Below are 6,931 nucleotides of genomic sequence, written 5' to 3' on the forward strand. Positions count from 1 at the left end.
GAAATCTACTCGATACGCTTTATTTATTTTTTTCTTTATGGGAATGATCTGTAAAAAGCAGTTCTTTAGTTCATTTCACTTTTGTATTAACACCATGGGATACAAAGAAAATATTCTCTTACATCGGCACTTTATCCTAAAAGAAAAATATCTGTCCTCAGCTACTTTCCTAACTTATGATTAACAACATAAACTGAACTTATAGTAGGCCACAAGAAATTTGTAGGATAAAATATCTGCAAATTATCTACATTTAATACAAACCTTCATCCTCTTATGTTTCTCAGAGTCTACTCAGGGATTTCTTTTTTCGTTTTTAAGTTAATATAAACATTCATTCGGTAAGTAAACTATAAAATAACTTTTTTTTTTTTCTTCAAGGTTCTTTGAACTGTCTGCTATTATTTGTGACGACGTCACCAGTTAAGGCATGCTGGTGGTGCCATCTCACTTGAAAGTGATTGGGGAATACAAACTCATGTACTGATCTTTTCACCCGGAAATGTGATACTGAGCTTATCTGGCATCTGAGAATACTGGAGAGATAAAACAGATCAGAAAAAAAGAATAAAAATAAAAATAAATAGAACTATTTAGAAGCCAAGGAGATGTATGATCTTTAAGTCTTAGAATTAAGGCGACTAACATTAATGTTGTCTTGTTAAAACCTCGTATGATATTCCCCTTAAAATATCACACACACAAGGAAAAAAAGAATCTCTACTATTTGAATGTTGCAGGAAATATCCAAATCAAAAACGTCTTTGTATTTTTAATTTATTCTGTTTTTTGTCCTGATGAGAACAAATATTTGTATGCAAATAGCAAAAAGAATTTAGCTACCGGCTTGATGTTGTCCGTGCAGCAGGTGGAGGGCACATTGAGCATTTGTAATTGTGGTGAGTGGAATTTTAGGCCTCACTTCATACTTGGTAATTTATTTTGTAACTGTACCACATTTTCATTATTAAATATAATTATTTGAAATCGGGTCATTCTTTTTGAAACACCCTGTATATACAGTTCATAAAAGCTAGAAAGATTTCGATAGGTGTAATTTTTCTTGGATCGATTTCACCTGTTATTGATAATTAAATTATTAAATATTTTGGTGGTTAAAAGCAGATTAAGCAGCTCACTCAAAAAATTATGGGCTCCAGTCCCTGCTCCATCCCTTAAAGAGGAAAAAACTATCCTCGGTGTGCTAATCCATATAACAGAAAACAGCCGATCTTCTGTTAACTTTTCTAATTAACTGAGGTACAATATAAACATTGAATGGAACATTGAATCTCTGAAAGACTCTAGGAAGAGATCGAAAGAAATAAGATAAAAAAAAACTTGTTTAACTCATTATAATGATAATGGTATTTAAAAATAATAAAACAACTTACCGATGTGCCTCTGAATGAAGTACTACTGATTTCATTAAGCTTTGACTATCCCCTACTGTATCATGAATCAAAACGGCCTGGTTGGACGAGTGGCTACCGTATCCGCTTTCCAGCCAAAAGGCGGCGGGTTCGAATCCCGCTGTAGGCATGGATGTTTTGTGATTGGCTGTGAAAATACTAGTGGTGGTGGTGATGGACGGTAGATGGCGTTGGGATAGTTGGTGGAGGCAGAGAGCTATAGATTAGATGCGCTCCCTCGATGAGTCTTTGGACTCCCTGGAGGTGTCACATAATAATAAATTGTTTAATATATCCATTTCAGTTCGAATCCATAAATTCGAACTGAAAAATACTAAGGAGTTTCAGAACGAGAAGATATCTAGCAGATGTGTTCATTATATTATTTCGTAAATAGAATGGAATTTAAAGAAGGGCACACATGTTATTACCTAGGACATACTTCAGTATCTCATTTGAAGAATTTTTCTCTCACTCGTTGTTTTAGGTGGCTCCCGTTAACGAAAGGTTGCAAACACCTTTAGGACATTAGTACCATGGGTGGACTAAGGACTTTTTATGATTTTTTTTACTTTTAATTATTTTTATGTTTTTGTTTATACATAATTCGGAACCTCTAAATTTCAGAGACCAAACATACAACTTTTTGAACTTCAGGTCGCCAATTATCATCCGTAATAATTGAATACCAACATCCAGGTACCATTAGAGACACTTTTTGTTGGTTTTCAAGACGTTATAAAATTAAAACTGTTTCCAAAGCGAACAACTTAATTTGCAGTGAGCAGGAAGGAAATGGATATCTAAATTGCGAGTATTCTCGTGCAGGTTTGTCTATTAAGTTTATATAAAAATCTAACTTCCCGGAAGAACTTGGACACCTTCCTACGAGTATTAGGGCTTCAGTTCAACATACGGGGGAGGCAGAGTTTTTCTCTTCCGGAAACTCGAGTGTTTCATGCCACAAAACAGGCAAACTGACACCAGAAGAATACTTGGAATTTACAGACATTGTGTTAGCAGCATCGGCGTAGTTCTAACCAACCAACATTTAGTTAAAAAGTCTTAATAATACTACCTACTTCACTAGTCTTAAATGGGATTCGATCCATGTCTTTTCAACCAAAAGTACACGATGGTTCTGAATGTGTACCAAGGCACCAAATGTAATTTGCATACTGCCTGATTGTCAATGACTTCATTAACAATTGCAGTTCAATCTCTACTTTTTAAGTGAGCTATGTTTTAATAAGTTTAAGTGTTTTGTATTTAGGTGGCATAAATAGCACAAGAATAAATAACTAAATCTAAAATTTTAAAAATATGCAATAAAGAATGGAATATACTCGTACAAGTGGCGACGAATAAGTGAGGCGGTAAAATTGCGAACTAATACAATTCATTTATTAAAAGCACGAATTCATTAATATCTTATCTTAGTCCAGTCTAATGTATACGTTTACGTTATTGATGTCAGTCAATAACGTAAACGTATACATTAGACTGGACTAAGCATGAGATGACCGAAAAGATTCGGTCATCTCATGCGCCTTTAAAGTGATATTTTTAAACTTAAAGGCGCATGAGATGACCGAATCTTTTCGATATGGCAGAACAGTAACGAGCTACATATTTATCTGTTTACTCGCAATTATCACTTCCATATGCTATCTTAAATGTCTAACAAAATTCTCTTCGGATCATATGACAACGATATGCGTTATATCATCGCATTAGATATGTTAAGAACTGTCAAAATCACCATAAAAATGCAGGCTGGCCATTTTTTTTTTTTTTTCATCGTCCCCTCTTGGTTTCTAATATCTTAACTAGCTACAGAATAAGAAATTGAATCATTCAAATTAAAGTCTCAGTCAACGATCGTGCTCTGAGCCAGAACAAATAACAAGGGAAGTCAGCGATGTCTAAGCATTACAATCCATATTCGAGCACGCGCTCATTCTGATATTTCCCGTGTAACGAGCAGCGTGATCGCAGAGCGAGCACAAACACATATTATATATGCAGACATTACAGACACTAATGATGTGTTTGTCGTAGCAAATGGTATCGATGATTCTTTCCCTGGGAAGTGAGAAGGTTCTGCCTAATTCCGGCCTCCTCTCGTATCGCAGTGAGCAAATAGGTCACGCTTTGGGTTGGCATAAAGCGCGAGATGTGCTCTCATTTCAGTCATTTATCATCTCAAGGTCAGTCGTAGCAGAAACCATTAAGGTCGTTTGCTTAAAAAAACGAGAGAGAGATAGAAAGAGAGAAAAGAGAATCATAATAAGCTAATGATCCTCCATTTAAGTTTACACTGGATCAAGTTATCTTGTGCTAAGATCGAAAGTTTTTGCTGTTCAAAGAGGTCTTTCATTCTACAATACTTTAAGTTATCTAAAAGAGAATAAATAAAAAATAAAATAAAAACACTCAACCCTGTCATGGCTGCGGGACAAGATGGATGTGCGCTTCTCTATTAGGAGAACATGCGCCACCACACATACACTTATACGCCACCACACATGCACGCACATATACATAGAATCACACACACACACACTCCCGCGCGTGCGCATTGACTTGTCATATGCAACATTTTGTATGGACGATGAAGTGGCACTCGAAGTTTAAACAGAGCCAAACATCTGCCGTTGAAGAGACCGCTGTTTTTACCACAAGTATCTTCGTACGTCTACGTTATAACGAAGATATTCAAATAACAGTAGTGTATTATATTTGGTGAACGGTAAGCTTCTGTGTCGATGGTTAAAGTAGTGAACTTTGTCCTTGTGTATCAAAGGATTTGTTGTAGGACATATTGAATTAAGGAACACACTCTGATTCGCATTACGTACGTTGCGTATCATATTGGAAATAATCCTGTTTGCCTAGTAAATGATGCATTTCACATATAATCGAAGTAAATATGAAAGATAATGGACGGCAAACTTTGTTTGCGTACAATTGGATAAAAGACTAAACAAGAATGTGATTTCTTGTTTAGTCAAATACAATTTACTTTGATTCACTAGAAAAGCTCGTTATCCATGAATGTATCAGGATGCGAAGGGGAAAAAAAATCGTGGAATAATCTCCCTCTTTGTATGCCATTTTTTCTTCTTTATTATTTTAAATTAGAATTTTTGTTTCTAAACTTCTTCAATAGAAGTCTAGGAGACTTGCATAATCACTTGATTCTTCTGTTTATTTGCTGCCTATGTACCTAATGACATAGTACGAAGTTGGGAACAATATACATAGTTTTTCGTTACCTCTCACAGATCTCTTCTTAACTATCTCTCATATCTGTCGTGCAGTTTGCTTACTTAATCACCGTTCTTTCCTTTTTCCTTTACGTGCTCTGTTTCCGATGGTGACATAAAAGAAGACAAAAAGGTATAGTGCAGATGTCTGTGAGAGCCACTGATTCAAATTGCTCGTGGCTTTGCGGATTCTTAATGGCTTTGTGCGTATCCTAGTGGTGGCAGGCAGTTGACCTACTCTAGATCTGAAAGTGTAAACTGGATGCACTAGTCCTATCACCTACGAAATGGGCATTCATTCTGCATTTCAAATGCTCTGAATACGCTGCATGGTGTTGAGCCGATTAGGAAAAACAAAAATGTACTCTCACTTCATTTTCTGCATATGACGTAGCTTCAAATGGCGATTACTTGCAGTGGTTTAGGATAAAACTGTAGTGTTTTAATTGAATACAAATATATCATGATAATATATTTAGATCGTGTTGTACACGTGTAATGATATTTCTTTTGTAGAAGTGCGTATATATATATATATATATATATATATATATATATATATATCACATTATATATTCTACATTACAAGTAGGATGATCCTCTCTTGGAACAATAGTTTCGTTTGGAATTAGGTAAACCAAATATGTACGTCTGTTAACTCGGTTCGTTCTCAAGCAGGTTTGTCTGTTTTGTAGGAATAAAAACCCAGATTTCCAAGAGAGAGAAAAAATACAAAAAACTCACATCTTCAGTTGAAAAATTCTCAAAAATTCCTGGAGTCCTTTTCGAACCATTTCTAATCAAAGAGAAAAAAAAGATGAGTCGTTCTCATTACTGCGCTGATAATTTTGAAACACTATCAGATTGTTGCCTTTGCATATAGATCCTCAGCAATGTAATGGAAAGATGAAGTAGTAGTGGAATATACAATCAGTGAAGTTTAAGCAGTTCTACTTCATGAAATAATAACAAACTATGGCATTAATCTAACATAATCTTCAATTGAAAAACTCGAGTTGAAGGTTACGTTGGGCCAGCAGAGAATATCGCCTTTGCTGTTCGAACAACAGGCTATGAGCTCCAATTCCACCGTAAGTATGGATGTTTGTGAATGTCTTTAGGTGGTGGGTGAATTTTATCGCTCTGTGTGTGGACTACGATCCTGATTATTGGAGGCCTGAAGTGGCTTGGAAAAGTTTCATGTTTGCTCTCTAGAACAACTGGTCCTTATCTAACCCTTAGCTCACTCACTCACGTACTAATATTAATACTATCGATTTATAACTTTCGTGGAACGAACGTAAAACGTAATAATAATGCGTCTGTCATTTACGAGTAAATTTTATATTTAAATAATGGCAAATAAAATTGTTTGTGTAAACATCAACCGATAATTAACGGCGTTGTGGCTACAGTAAGCAGAGTGCATGATCTACAGGAACGTGGTTTAAAAATGATAGAAATACCGAAGGTAAGATCGCCTGCGGCTAGTACATCCGCACGCGACCTTCGGCGTCATAGGGAGCTGACAAGGGATCAGACCTCTTCCGGATAGATAAAGACACATTTTTCCTGTAAACAGTTTCCGAACCCCCTGTGTGGTGATAGATGAGGGGGCAGGTATCTCCTCCCTAACAACCACGTCTAGACTGCAGTCGTGTGCAATTATCCTGCCCTCCACCAGGATGACGACCTATTTCATCCCAGGAAGACGATGTCCTCCCCTGAGTGACCCGTATCATACCTGATGGTTCACACTAAATACGCTGAGAATAGTGAGCCTATTGAGCATGTTCTGTGTTTGTTATATAAATGTTTTCTTGTTCTTTCTTTGCATCTGCCATTGTAAGCAGTGTGAAGAGGTAATTACTGGGAATTAAATTAATGGATAGCGAAAACGGTTTTCTCTTCGGCTTCTTACTATTTCTTCTTAACGTTCTCACTCTCATTCTTCATCTGTTCTCCACTATCAGCCCCCCCCCCCCGCCTCGATAGTCACATTATTTTACCAAAAGACTAAACAGACACTTTAAGAACAAAACAAACATCGATTAAGGATTTTTTTCATTCTTAATTTAGAACCACTAACTAAAGTACAACAACCAGTTTCTTGAGGCCTTGCCACCTGTTAAACAATAACCCACCGACGATTTTTCCTTCTCATGATCTCTGACCTTTTATTATTTTCTAATTACTGGAAACGTGGAATGTGAATTTTCAGAAATAGTCTATGATCGGAGTGAGTTATTA

The 6,931-nt window shown here is 36.2% G+C and overlaps 1 protein-coding gene across 1 annotated transcript in view; it reads right to left on the reverse strand.

Annotated features, from left to right (window-relative positions):
• LOC150110566 (uncharacterized) overlaps positions 1-1,533 on the reverse strand; it is a 142,183-nt gene extending 140,650 nt beyond the window's left edge. The window contains exon 1 of the mRNA XM_090394826.1: positions 1,395-1,533. The gene's annotated coding sequence lies outside the window, so the exon portion shown is untranslated. The remainder of the gene's footprint in view (positions 1-1,394) is intronic.
• Between the last annotated feature and the right edge of the window lie 5,398 nt (positions 1,534-6,931).

Source organism: Typopeltis vanoorti, chromosome 1 (assembly GCF_054136105.1).
Source record: "Typopeltis vanoorti isolate ZY-2024b chromosome 1, IOZ_Tvanoo_1.0, whole genome shotgun sequence".
Lineage (NCBI taxonomy): Eukaryota > Metazoa > Arthropoda > Arachnida > Uropygi > Thelyphonidae > Typopeltis > Typopeltis vanoorti.